The sequence below is a fragment of the Eschrichtius robustus genome, chromosome 20 (assembly GCF_028021215.1).
Source record: "Eschrichtius robustus isolate mEscRob2 chromosome 20, mEscRob2.pri, whole genome shotgun sequence".
In the NCBI taxonomy this organism is placed as follows: domain Eukaryota; kingdom Metazoa; phylum Chordata; class Mammalia; order Artiodactyla; family Eschrichtiidae; genus Eschrichtius; species Eschrichtius robustus.
This window is the reverse complement of record NC_090843.1, coordinates 41,476,939-41,490,828: the sequence shown is the minus strand read 5'-3', so window position 1 is coordinate 41,490,828 and position 13,890 is coordinate 41,476,939. Positions and strand designations below refer to the sequence as shown.

Below are 13,890 nucleotides of genomic sequence, written 5' to 3'. Positions count from 1 at the left end.
GTTCTTTGGTTTGTGAAAGAAAGTTTCGTATTGCAGGTTCTTGTTTTATGGAGTGGAGAATTTGTAGTAAGTTAGTGGTGGTATTCTGAGGAAAAATTTGTATTAGTTTCTCCATTTTTGGGGAGATTTTTTTTTATACTTTGCCTGTGATTGTTAAAATTCGGAGTTGGTGACTTATTAGAGATGGCGCTGAAATTAAAATGTACTCTCTGTTTCCTAGGCAGGTAGAGCCAAAGTTAATGGGGCCTTATAGTGGTGTGAGGTATCGGGGTGGAGAGTGTGAGTTTTATGCTTTTGGGCGAAGGGGTGATTAACTTCTGCTCTGCGGTTTTTTCTCGAAGCAAGGAGACCAGTTTAGTTTGTGGCAGTGAAATGAATGTTAATTTTATTTGGTTTTTTTCCTTATTTTGTGTATGGTGAAAAACGAGCATTAAGGTTTAATTCTGATTGGTTTAGTTTCAATTTGAAACCTGGATTCTTGAGGGCGTTGAAATAACCAGGATGTTCTTCTCTTAAGTAGCTATTTTTCTTTGCAGTAGCTGAATTTGGGACTTTTGAACCGTTTTAACAGATCCGTCTCTCCTTTATTATATAGTGAATGCTACATCTGGATTGGATGTGGGTATTTTTAAAGGCCCCCTACTGGTGTCTTTGAGACCTATTGCTGTAAACTAGACTATATCTGCAAACAACTGTTATTCCTGTATGTGCTGCTGATTCCTTAGGTTTCAGTTTCAGGGTATGGTATGTTTGGTTCTTCCTAGTATCCAGATCTAGCTATTCTGAGGATTTCTAGTGACCTTCACACTCATAATAACCTGTCTTGTAGAAGCAGTTCCTGCTGCTTCTCTTTTAGAACAAATCCTTGTCCCTCTGTACTTAGTCACTTCCTGACCCTCAGCAATCTGATGGGGTTTACAGTGTCTCCAGGGGCCTGATATATAAAAATATGATCCCTCAATTGGCTTCTAAGTTTAAGTACTCACCTGATAATTAAAAATAGTCACCTGAGTGCTGTTCTGGGGCCTTTGTTTAAAACTGAACATGAGAGACACAAAGTACAGATATTTTGCAGCATGCTTTTAAAATTTGTATCAAAATAACACATATACTTCATTTAGAAAATCAAATAGTCCTTTTAGGTTTCTAAACTAAGTTCTTTGCCTACTTCTTCCTGTTTTCCAGGTCCCCTTCAGAGGGAGACACTTTCCATTCTAAAAACAACTAAAATTTGATTCTGAAATTTATGAACCTCTGTGTTTCTAAACCAGAAATACCTAGATATTTAGATAATATCTAATTAGATATTTAGATAATATCTAAAATATTATCCTTTAATGCATCCATTTTTTAAAAAATTTTTATTTATTTATTTATGGCTGTGTTGGTTCTTCGTTTCTGTGCGAGGGCTTTCTCTAGTTGTGGCAAGTGGGGGCCACTCTTCATCGCGGTGCGCGGGCCTCTCACTATCGCGGCCTCTCTTGTTGCCGAGCACAGGCTCCAGAGGCGCAGGCTCAGTAGCTGTGGCTCACGGGCCCAGTTGCTACGCGGCATGTGGGATCTTCCCAGACCAGGGCTCGAACCCGTGTCCCCTGCATTAGCAGGCAGATTCTCAACCACTGCGCCACCAGGGAAGCCCCAATGCATCCATTTTTGACATTGCTTTTTGGTAATGTAAATGAAGATTTAGCTCTCTTGCACCACCATTTCTTCTCTATTTTTCCTAATGTAGTTTAAAAACAATTTGGTTAAATCACTTGGTTAAATCGGTATTCAGTGTTGATATTATTCTTAGGCAAACATTATTCACAGCAGAGCATTGTCATTGAATGTCATTGTTTCCTTTAATTTTATTTTTCTTCTGGTTAGTTTTTTTCCCCTTCTGGTTTTTTTTTTTTTTTTTTTTTGGCCACACAGTGCAGCATGAGGGATCTTAGTACCCCCACCAGGGATTGAACCTGTGCCCCCTGCAGTGGAAGCGTGGAATCCTAACCACTGGACCACCAGGGAATTCTCCCCCTCTGTTTAATTTTACCTTTTTCCATTTGGTTACTTTTCTTTTACCTATTCCTAATTCTTCCCACACTTTCCAATAGCCTCTGGTTTTCCATAGGGTAAATCATATCAGGTAGTCTTACTAGTTTAAATGCGGGTTTTTTTTTTCTTCTGGAGATCTATCTACTTCTATTTTTCTTCTACCTAAACCCATTGTTCTTTCAGATCGCTGCATAGGTGTAATAGTTTAGATGGGTATCAAATTCTAGGTTGTAGTTAAATTTTTCTTCATGATTTCAAAGACATCACTTTTTTGACTTATAGCTTCTAGAAGCTACTGAGAAGACTTTCTAATTCCTTATACTGTTTACATGACATACGTGACTGATCTTTTCATTTTCAGAAAAGTTGAAGAATTATCTCTTTATTTTCATTTTTTGTAATTTCTTAATGATGTGTATATCTTATAGCCATTCATTGTATGGGGCACTTGATGAGGACCCTTTCGACCAGAAAGTCTTCCATGTTGGGAAATTGTCTTGAATTATTTCATTGGTGATTTCCTCCCCTTGGTTTTTATTATAGTTATTTAATTTAATTAATTAATTTATTTATTTATTTTTGGCTGCATTGGGTCTTCATTGCTGTGCACGGGCTTTCTCTAGTTGCGGCGAGCGGGGGATACTCTTCGTTGCAGAGCACAGGCTCTAGGTGCGAGGGCTTCAGTAGTTGTGGCATGCAGGCTCAGTAGTTGTGGCACACAGGCCTAGTGGTGTGTGGGATCTTCCCGGACCAGGGCTCGAACCCGTGTCCCCTGCACTGGCAGGCGGATTCTTAACCAGTGTGCCACTAGGGAAGTCCCCCTGATCAATCTTGAAAATGCATACTTCGACATTCAGCTCTCTCTCTGGGAAGCTGCCTGGGATCCACCCAAACCACCACTGAACCCAGAAAGGACTTAAACATTACTAGGTACTGTAGGCACAGTGCTGCATAAAGCACTTCTTTTAAAATCAAAAGAAAAAAAGATGAATTTTTAGGTGGAAGAAAATGTTGTATATAATAATGTCATCTTTTTATATATTTTTCACGGAGGAAGGGCCCACAAAGGCAAAAGTGTGTAGGATCCTTCAGAGTCATAATGTGGTCCTTAACCCTTTTATTAGTGCTCATTACTCTTTTCCTATAATTCTGGCAGGTCTGTTTCCCCTACAGGTTGTGATCTTATTTATTACAGGCAGAATCTCTCTCTGCATTATTACTCTTAGTATCGCCAGTGCCTAGGCTAGTTGCTGGCACCTTAAGTTTAAGTGGCTGTAAGTTACTACTTACACAAGTAACAACTTGAGAACAGGTTTTTGTTTTTGTTTTTTCCATCATTAGTAGCACTCACAGAAACTCAAGGATAATTTGTGAATGTTGAAAATACTGGAGTAGGCAATGTGGTTATCAGAAATATAGTTCCCAGACGGGCCTACTGTATAGCACAGGGAACTCTACTCAATACTCAGTAATGGCCTATATGGGAAAAGAATCTAAAAAAGAGTGGATATATGTATATGTATAACAGATTCACTTTGCTGTACACCTGAAACTAACACAACATTGTAAATCAACTGTACTCCAATAAAAATTTAAAAAAGAAAGAAATAGTTCCCTCAGCATAGCAAAAGGAGCTTTAGAATATCTGTGAAATCATATCTGTGGGGATCACAGATAGTCCTAGAGGACTCAGTGCTGTGGCATTCATGGATACCATGGAAACAGCAAGCCAACTGCCTGGAATGAAATTATATCGTATAACGGAGATGGGCTGGATCACACTTTGTGGATGAGAGTATCTAGCCAATGTCTAAGTAGAGTGACTGTGGTTTATATTGGAGAGCCCTGTGGATGGAAATGCAAAACCGGGGCCAGTGTGCATCAGAAGTGAATGGGTTCAGCTCCCTGAAATGCAGGGTGTCTGCGTAGAGTGTAGAGTTGCTCAAACTTTCCTGGTAGTAGACATTTAGATTCAGTGTGTTGGCACCATGGACTTCTTGGACAGTTGAACCTGCTCTGTGAACTTATATAACAAAAGTCAACTTTTAAAAATTACCGCCACGCTCATGATATTTCTGAACATCAACCTTTCCTTGACTCCGACAAAGCTAAGAGATGGGTGGAAATTCAGAGATAAGGTGAGACTCACAGACTGAGGGGCATGTCTGTTGGGACAGAAATCTTAGTTGGCAGGGGCAGCCATGATCTGAGAGAGGTTGGTAAGTGTGCTGGTGCCACCACTCCCCAGGTAGGTGGGAACTCTCCAAATACCTACTGTGCTGAGGGAGGGTCTGTGCCTCTCCACCTCGGCTTATTTGGGGCCTTTGAGTTAGTAGGTCACTGAGTTGTTTTATTCTGTGTATGAATATGTGTATGTATGTATGTGTATGTGTATATATATATATATATACACATAGGGATATATATTCACCATAATTATTACTAATAATTATTATTGTTCCTAGAGGGCAAAATCAAGCACAGATACCTAAAATATGGTAAAATCACAATTTGAATCTAAGTCTATCTGGTGCTAAAGCCTGTGTTCAAAACTAAATACTGTGCCAGATATTTCTTGTAATGGTTCCACCAGGACTTGGTCTTCTCTTTATGAAAAAAAAAAACAAAACAGTCTAACAATATCATTGAAAGTCTGTAACCTGTATCTCACAACCAGTAATACTGATATCATTTCAGTGCATTTCCTTCCAGTAATTTTCCTTAAGGATATACATTTTTACAAAATTGCAGTCATGGTATACATACCATTTCATATCCTTTTTCCCTCTTAACCTTAAATAATAAAAATGTCTTTCACATTGTTAATCGTTATTATATTACTATTGTTTGCTTAATACTCCGTTTCCCTATTGCTTTGATTCTAGGGTTTTGGGTGATTTTGATTTTTTTGTAATTCTCTAATGAACACCCTATGCATAGGGCATAGTCTTTCTCTAGAATTACTTTCTATAGTTAAATTAAATGACATTTCTGGGTCAAAATGTATGAACATATTTTGGGCAGTAGATGTATATAATTAGGGTTAAATATTTTTTTCATTGTAAGTAATATTATAGTCATGTTACAGAATATGTAGGGGAAAATACATTAGTCCATTCTTCTATATTGACACTGATATGATTATGTTACTTTGCATTTTGATGTATTTCCTTTAAGTGCCTTAAATTTTGCCATTTTAGAAACAGTTTTAATCGTAGTGTATGTTCTATTTCATATGCTGCCTTTTTTGCATGCAGTGTTACTGCAATTTAGGCTTTCCTCTCCTTCTTAACAAACTTGAAGTTCTTTTTATAATTAACTATGAACCCTGAAATTAGAAAGAGATCTGGACTTTGAAAGATGAAAGGAAGCAGGGAAAAGTAGTTTTTAGAGTTTAAAAATATCATATGTCACCTCTCCTCCCTCAAATAATTTAAGGCATTTCTTAAGATGACTAAAATATTAAAATAACAGAAAACTACTAGAAATTACCCTAAGAAATCATCATTAATTATTCACAAAGATATATCTACAAGGCTGTTCATTGTTTTATATATATATAATGGCAATAAACTAGAAGCGATAGAACATTGATATAAATTATCTATGACAACATATAACAAAATGAATGTAAAATGTTACAAAACATCGTGTGAAGCATAATTGTGTTAAAAATATATATGCATAGAGAATTGGAGTTACCATATATAATATCGAAGTGTTAACAGTGGTAATTTCGTAGTGGGAATGTGGTTAATTTTAATATTTTAAAAACACTTTTCTGTTTTTTCCTAATTACCTGCAAGGAAAATTTTATTGCTATTGTAACAATTTAAAATACCATCCAAAAATGCAAAACAAAGCACTTAAAAAATCATATGGACTGAGAGGAAATAACTACCAAAGGGTTGCAAAAATATGCCATCCCAAAATGTGTCACTTTGGCATAAGGATTATTTTGAGCTGAAAGCACTGAAAAACAGCAAGTATGTAAGAAGAGTGGTCTGACCTCCCTTTGTCTTCCTAAAAGCAGGAGGTAAAACTCCCAACTGAAAGATGTTTTCCCTAACCCAGGGGAAAGAAACATTGCCAGAGAAGGGGGACAAAGCCGAGATTTCTGTACAAACAGGTCCTGTTAAAATAATTATCTTCGAGTCCTGAGGAGAGATTAACCAAGACGGCGGAGTAGAAGGACGTGCTGTCACTCCCTCTTGCGAGAACACCAGAATCACAACTGGCTGCTGGACAGTCATTGACAGGAAGACACTGGACCTCACCAAGGAGGATACCCCACATCCAAGGACAGAGGAGAAGCCACAGTGAGACGGTAGGAGGGGCGCAATCAGAGTAAAATCAAATCCCATAACTGCTGGGTGGGTGACTCACAGACTGGCGAACACTTATACCACGGAAGTCCACCCACTGGAGTGAAGGTTCTGAGCCCCACGTCAGGCTTCCCAACCTGGGGGTCCGGCAACGGGAGGAGGAATTCCTAGAGAATCAGACTTTGAAGCCTAGTGAGCATTGATTGCAGGACTTCGACAGGACTGGGGGAAACAGAGACCCCACTCTTGGAGGGCGCACACGGAATAGTGTGCGCATCGGGACCCGGGGGAAGGAGCAGTGACCCCAGGGGAGACTGAACCAGACCTACCTGCTAGTGTTGGAGGGTCTCCTGCAGAGGTGGGGGCTGGCTCTGTTTCACCGTGGGGACAAGGACACTGGCAGCAGAAGTTCTGGGAAGTACTCCTTGGCGTGAGCCCTCCCAGAGTCTGCCATTAGCCCCGCCAAAGAGCCCAGGTAGGCTCCAGTGTTGGGTTGCCTCAGGCAAAACAACCAACAGGGAGGGAAACCAGCCCCACCCATCAACAGTCAAGTGGATTAAAGTTTTACGGAGCTCTGACCGCCACAGCAACAGTCAGCTCTACCCACCACCAGAGCCTCCCATCAAGCCTCTTAGATAGCCTCAACCACCAGAGGGCAGACAGCAGAAGCAAGAAAAACTACAATCCTGCAGCCTGTGGAACAAAAACCACATTTACAGAAAGATAGACAAGATGAAAAGGCAGAGGGCTATATACCAGATGAAGGAACAAGAAAAAAACCCCAGAAAAACAACTAAATGACGTGGAGATAGGCAATCTTCCAGAAAAAGAATTCAGAATAATGATAGTGAAGATGATCTAGGACCTCGGAATAAGAATGGAGGCAAAGATTGAGAAGATGCAAGAAATGATTAACAAAGACCTAGAAGAATTAAAGAACAAACAAACAGAGATGACCAATACAATAACTGAAATGAAAACTACACTAGAAGGAATCAGTAGCAGAATAACTGAGGCAGAAGAACGGATAAGTGACCTGGAAGACAGAGTGGTGGAATTCACTGCTGCGGAACAGACTAAAGAAAAAAGAATGAAAAGAAATGAAGACAGCCTAAGAGACCTCTGGGACAGTATTAAACGCAACAACATTTGCATTATAGGGGTCCCAGAAGGAGAAGAGAGAGAGAAAGGACCAGAGAAAATATTTGAAGAGATTATAGTCGAAAACTTCCCTAACATGGGAAAGGAAATAGCCACCCAAGTCCAGGAAGCGCAGAGAGTCCCATACAGGATAAACCCAAGGAGAAACATGCCGAGACACATAGTAATCAAATTGGCAAAAATTAAAGACAAAGAAAAATTATTGAAAGCAGCAAGGGAAAAATGACAAATAACACACAAGGGAACTCCCATAAGGTTAACAGCTGATTTCTCAGCAGAAACTCTGCAAGCCAGAAGGGAGTGGCATGATATGCTTAAAGTGATGAAAAGGAAGAACCTACAACCAAGATTACTCTACCCGGCAAGGATCTCATTTAGATTTGATGGAGAAATCAAAAGCTTTACAGACAAGCAAAAGCTAAGAGAATTCAGCACCACCAGACCAGCTCTACAACAAATGCTAAAGGAACTTCTCTAAGTGGGAAACACAAGAGAAGAAAAGGACCTACAAAAACAAACCCAAAACAATTAAGAAAATGGTCATAGGAACATACATATCGATAATTACCTTAAATGTGAATGGATTAAATGCTCCAACCAAAAGACACAGGCTTGCTGAATGGATACTAAAACAAGACCCATATATATGCTGTCTACAAGAGACCCACTTTAGACCTAGGGACACATACAGACTGAAAGTGAGGGGATGGAAAAAGATATTCCATGCAAATGGAAATCAAAAGAAAGCTGGAGTAGCTATACTCATATCAGATAAAATAGACTTTAAAATAAAGAACATTACAAGAGACAAGGAAGGACACTACATAATGATCAAGGGATCAGCCCAAGAAGAAGATACAACAATTATATATGCACCCAACATAGGAGCACCTCAATACATAAGGCAACTGCTAACAGTTATAAAAGAGGAAATTGACAGTAACACAATAATAGTGGGGGACTTTAACACCTAACTTACACCAATGGACAGATCATCCAAAATGAAAATAAATAAGGAAACAGAAGCTTTAAATGACACAATAGACCAGATAGATTTAATTGATATTTATAGGACATTCCATCCAAAAACAGCAGATTACACTTTCTTCTCAAGTGCACACGGAACATTCTCCAGGATAGATCACATCTTGGGTCACAAATCAAGCCTCAGTAAATTTAAGAAAATTGAAATCATATCAAGCATCTTTTCTGACCACAACGCTATGATATTAGAAATGAATTACAGGGAAAAAAACGTAAAAAACACAAACACATGGAGGCTAAACAATACGTTACTAAGCAACCAAGAGATCACTGAAGAAATCAAAGAGGAAATCAAAAAATACCCAGAGACAAATGACAATGAAAACACGATGATCCAAAACCTATTGGATGCAGCAAAAGCAATTCTAAGAGGGAAGTTTATAGCTATACAAGCCTACCTAAAGAAACCAGAAAAATCTCAAGTAAACAATCTAACCTTACGCCTAAAGAAACCAGAGAAAGAAGAACAAACAAAACCCAAAGTTAGCAGAAGGAAAGAAATCATAAAGATCAGAGCGGAAATAAATGAAATAGAAACAAAGAAAACAATAGCAAAGGTCAATAAAACTAAAAGCTGGGGGGCTTCCCTGGTGGCGCAGTGGTTGAGAGTCTGCCTGCTAATGCAGGGGACACGGGTTTGAGCCCTGGTCTGGGAGGATCCCACATGCCGCGGAGCAACTGGGCCCCGTGAGCCACAATTGCTGAGCCTGCGTGTCTGGAGCCTGTGCTCCGCAGCGGGAGAGGCCGCGATAGTGAGAGGCCCGCGCAACGTGATGAAGAGTGGTCCCCGCTTGCCACAACTGGAGAAAGCCCTCGCACAGAAACGAAGACCCAACACAGCAATCAATCAATCAATCAATCAATAAGAATGCGAATTTCTAAAAAAAAAAAAAAACTAAAAGCTGGTTCTTTGAGAAGATAAACAAAATTGATAAGCCATTAGCCAGACTCATCAAGAAAAAGAGGGAGAGGACTCAAGTCAATAAAATCAGAAATGAAAAAGGAGACGTTACAACAGACACTGCAGAAATACAAAGCATCCTAAGAGACTACTACAAGCAACTCTATGCCAATAAAATGGACAACGTGGAAGAAATGGACAAATTCTTAGAAAGGTATAACCTTCCAAGACTGAACCAGGAAGAAACAGAAAATATGAACAGACCAATCACAAGTAATGAAATTGAAACTGTGATTAAAAATCTTCCAACAAACAAAAGTCCAGGACCAGATGGCTTCACAGGTGAATTCTATCAAACATTTAGAGAGGAGCTAACACCTATCCTTCTCAAACTCTTCCAAAAAATTGCAGAGGAAGGAACACTCCCAAACTCATTCTATGAGGCCACCATCACCCTGATACCAAAACCAGGCAAAGACACTGCAAAAAAAGAAAATTACAGACCAATATCACTGATGAGTATAGATGCAAAAATCCTCAACAAAATACTAGCAAACAGAATCCAACAGCACATTAAAAGGATCATATACCACGATCAAGTGGGATTTATCCCAGGGATGCAAGGATTCTTCAATATATGCAAGTCAATCAATGTGATACACCATATTAACAAACTGAAGGATAAAAACCATATGATCATCTCAATAGATGCAGAAAAAGCTTTTGACAAAATTGAACACCCATTTATGATAAAAACTCTCCAGAAAGTGGGCATAGAGGGAACCTACCTCAACATAATAAAGGCCATATATGACAAACCCACAGCAAACATCATTCTCAATGGTGAAAAACTGAAAGCGTTTCCTCTAAGATCAGGAATGAGACAAGGATGTCCACTCTCACCACTGTTATTCAACATAGTTCTGGAAGTCCTAGCCACGGCAATCAGAGAAGAAAAAGAAATAAAAGGAATACAAATTGGAAAAGAAGAAGTAAAACTGTCACTGTTTGCAGATGACATGATACTATACATAGAGAATCCTAAAACTGCCACCAGAAAACTGCTAGAGCTAATTAATAATTTGGTAAAGTTGCAGGATACAAAATTAATGCACAGAAATCTCTTGCATTCCTATACACTAATGATGAAAAATCTGAAAGAGAAATTATGGAAACACTCCCATTTACCATTGCAACAAAAAGAATAAAATACCTAGGAATAAACCTACCTAGGGAGACAAAAGACCTGTATGCAGGAAACTATAAGACGCTGATGAAAGAAATTAAAGATGATACCAACAGATGGAGAGATATACCATGTTCTTGGATTGGAAGAATCAACATTGTGAAAATGACTATACTACCCAAAGCAATCTACAGATTCAATGTTATCCCTATCAAATTACCAATGGCATTTTTTATGGAACTAGAACAAATCATCTTAAAATTTGTATGGAGACACAAAAGACCCGAAATAGCCAAAGCAGTCTTGAGGGAAAAAAACAGAGCTGGAGGAATCAGACTCTCTGACTTCCGACTATACTACAAAGCTACAGTAATCAAGACAATATGGTACTGGCACAAAAACAGAAACATAGATCAATGGAACAAGATAGAAAGCCCAGAGATAAACCCACGCACCTATGGTCAACTAATCTATGACAAAGGAGGCAAAGATATACAATGGAGAAAAGACAGTCTCTTCAATAAGTGGTGCTGGGAAAACTGGACAGCTACATGTAAAAGAATGAAATTAGAATACTCCCTAACACCATACACAAAAATAAACTCAAAATGGATTCGAGACCTAAATGTAAGACTGGACACTATAAAACTCTTAGAGGAAAACATAGGAAGAACACTCTTTGACATAAATCACAGCAAGATCTTTTTTGATCCACCTCCTAGAGTAATGGAAATAAAAACAAAAATAAACAAATGGGACCTAATGAGACTTCAAAGCTTTTGCACAGCAAAGGAAACCATAAACAAGACGAAAAGACAACCCTCAGAATGGGAGAAAATATTTGCAAATGAATCAATGGACAAAGGATTAATCTCCAAAATATATAAACAGCTCATGCAGCTCAATATTAAAGAAACAAACACCCCAATCCAAAAATGGGCGGAAGACCTAAATAGACATTTCTCCAAAGAAGACATGCAGACGGCCACAAAGCACATGAAAAGATGCTCAACATCACTAATTATTAGAGAAATGCAAATCAAAACGACAATGAGGTATCACCTCACACCAGTTAGAATGGGCATCATCAGAAAATCTACAAACAACAAATGCTGGAGAGGGTGTGGAGAAAAGGGAACCCTCTTGCACTGTTGGTGGGAATGTAAATTGATACAGCCACTATGGAGAACAATATGGAGGTTCCTTAAAAAACTAAAAATAGAATTACCATATGACCCAGCAATCCCACTACTGGGCACATACCCAGAGAAAACCGTAATTCAAAAAGACACATGCACCCGAATGTTCATTGCAGCACAATTTACAATAGCCAGGTCATGGAAGCAACCTAAATGCCCATCAACAGACGAATGGATAAAGAAGTTGTGGTACATATATACAATGGAATATTACTCAGCCATAAAAAGGAACGAAATTGAGTCATTTGTTGAGACGTGGATGGATCTAGAGAATGTCATACAGAGTGAAGTAAGTCAGAAAGAGAAAAACAAATATAGTATATTAACGCATGTATGTGGAACCTAGAAAAATGGTACAGATGAACCGGATTGCAGGGCAGAAGTTGAGACACAGATGTAGAGAACAAATGTATGGACACCAAGGGGGGTAAACTGCGGTGGGGTGGGGATGGTGGTGTGCTGAATTGGGCGATTGGGATTGACATGTATAACGTGATGTGTATAAAAATTGATGACTGATTAAAAAAAATTTTTTTTTAATTATCTTCCTTTAGCCTCCCCATATATGTTAGTTTCTTTTCCACAATTGTCGCTCTTTGTTCAACTTAATAGAAAAACATTTAGGTTTCCACTTCTTTGGGCCTTCATTTCCTTATGAGGGCGCCTGTACACTTCTGTTAAATAAATGTGTATGCTTTTATCCTGGTAGACCATCTATGCCAGTGTAATTTTCAGGCTGGACCGGAGACCCTAACAGAGGGGAGGCCCTAACAGAGGAGAGGTAAAGTTTGGCTTCCGCACACCACGAAGTCCTTGACACCCTAGTTGCTGCAGAGTTATTTTGCCCAGAGAGCCTAGCCAGCAAGGGCAGAAAGGAAAACAGTGTGTCATGTATTTTCGCTGTCCAAAAAGAACAGAGGAGCGCTCGGTTTGTTACCAAATCCAGGCCAGGTGCTGCTTTCCTTTGCGCCGAGCATGCAGAGGCTTGAATCTTGCTGAGGTGGGATTTGCGTCCCCAACCGCACGGACACCTGTCCAGGAGTGGAATGGCCTGGGTCGGGTGAGGGGCTCGAGGCTGCGTTTGACCCGCGTTCTCCTGTTCAGCTCCCACAGAAGTCTTGTGAAGTAGGCAGGCAGTAGTATTCCCACTTTACACTTTTGGGAAATGGAGGCTGAGAGAGACTTGAGGGTATGACCCAGTCCCATAGTGGAGCAGCGAGTCAGGCTCGCAGAACCGACAGTGCGGCCCTTTTCCTCTGAGGGTCGCGCGCCACCGCCGCCCGCAACTGCCCTGCCCGCCCCTGCGGCGCAGTACTAGGACGCGTAACAAATCTACGCCGTAATTTTTGCGTATGCCTGCCAAGACAAGGAGTTGAACAATCTTTTCAGCTACACTTGTCGATGATCGTCTTTGGGGTCGGCACGAGGCATAGCTAGAGCGAACTGACCTCTTCTCCAAAAGCAGTGACGTCGAGTGACAAGAGGCGGGGATATGTAGATGAAGGGCGCGCCGCCTGCTGGTTCGATTTCATTCTTCGCGGGGCAGAATTTACGCTGAACGTTCAAAGGATGAATCCTGGTCAGTGTCATATGAATAATCCTGCAGTTTCCAACCAAAGGCCTAAAGAACTTGGAATATAACTGACCATAAGTATATTGTGTGCTGAGTTCGAGGGTGAGGTGCCAGGGATGACGTGCAATCCATACTTACCTGGCAGGGGAGATACCATGATCACGAAGGTGGTTTTCCCAGGGCGAGGCTTATCCATTGCACTCCGGGTGTGCTGACCCCTGCGATTTCCCCAAATGTGGGAAACTCGACTGCATAATTTGTGGTAGTGGGGGACTGCGTTCGCGCTCTCCCCTGATATGAAAAGTTTAAAGAAAGGTGTGGTTTTGTTTTTTGTTGTGTGGTTAGTGAGTTAGTGATCGTTACTGCTTTTTGTACTTGTTTGGGTTAGGTTTGTTATTATAGGGACTTAAATGTTGTTGGTTTTTTTTTGATCGTGGTTGTGTGTTAGTTTTGCCGGTTTTAAT

At 40.0% G+C, this 13,890-nt stretch overlaps 1 non-coding gene across 1 annotated transcript; it reads left to right on the top strand.

The window, feature by feature from the left end:
* The first annotated feature begins 13,556 nt into the window (after positions 1-13,556).
* Positions 13,557-13,720, top strand: LOC137755727 (U1 spliceosomal RNA). The gene has a single exon (XR_011072109.1). It is a non-coding gene; the product is annotated as a U1 spliceosomal RNA (small nuclear RNA).
* The last annotated feature ends 170 nt before the right edge of the window (positions 13,721-13,890 follow it).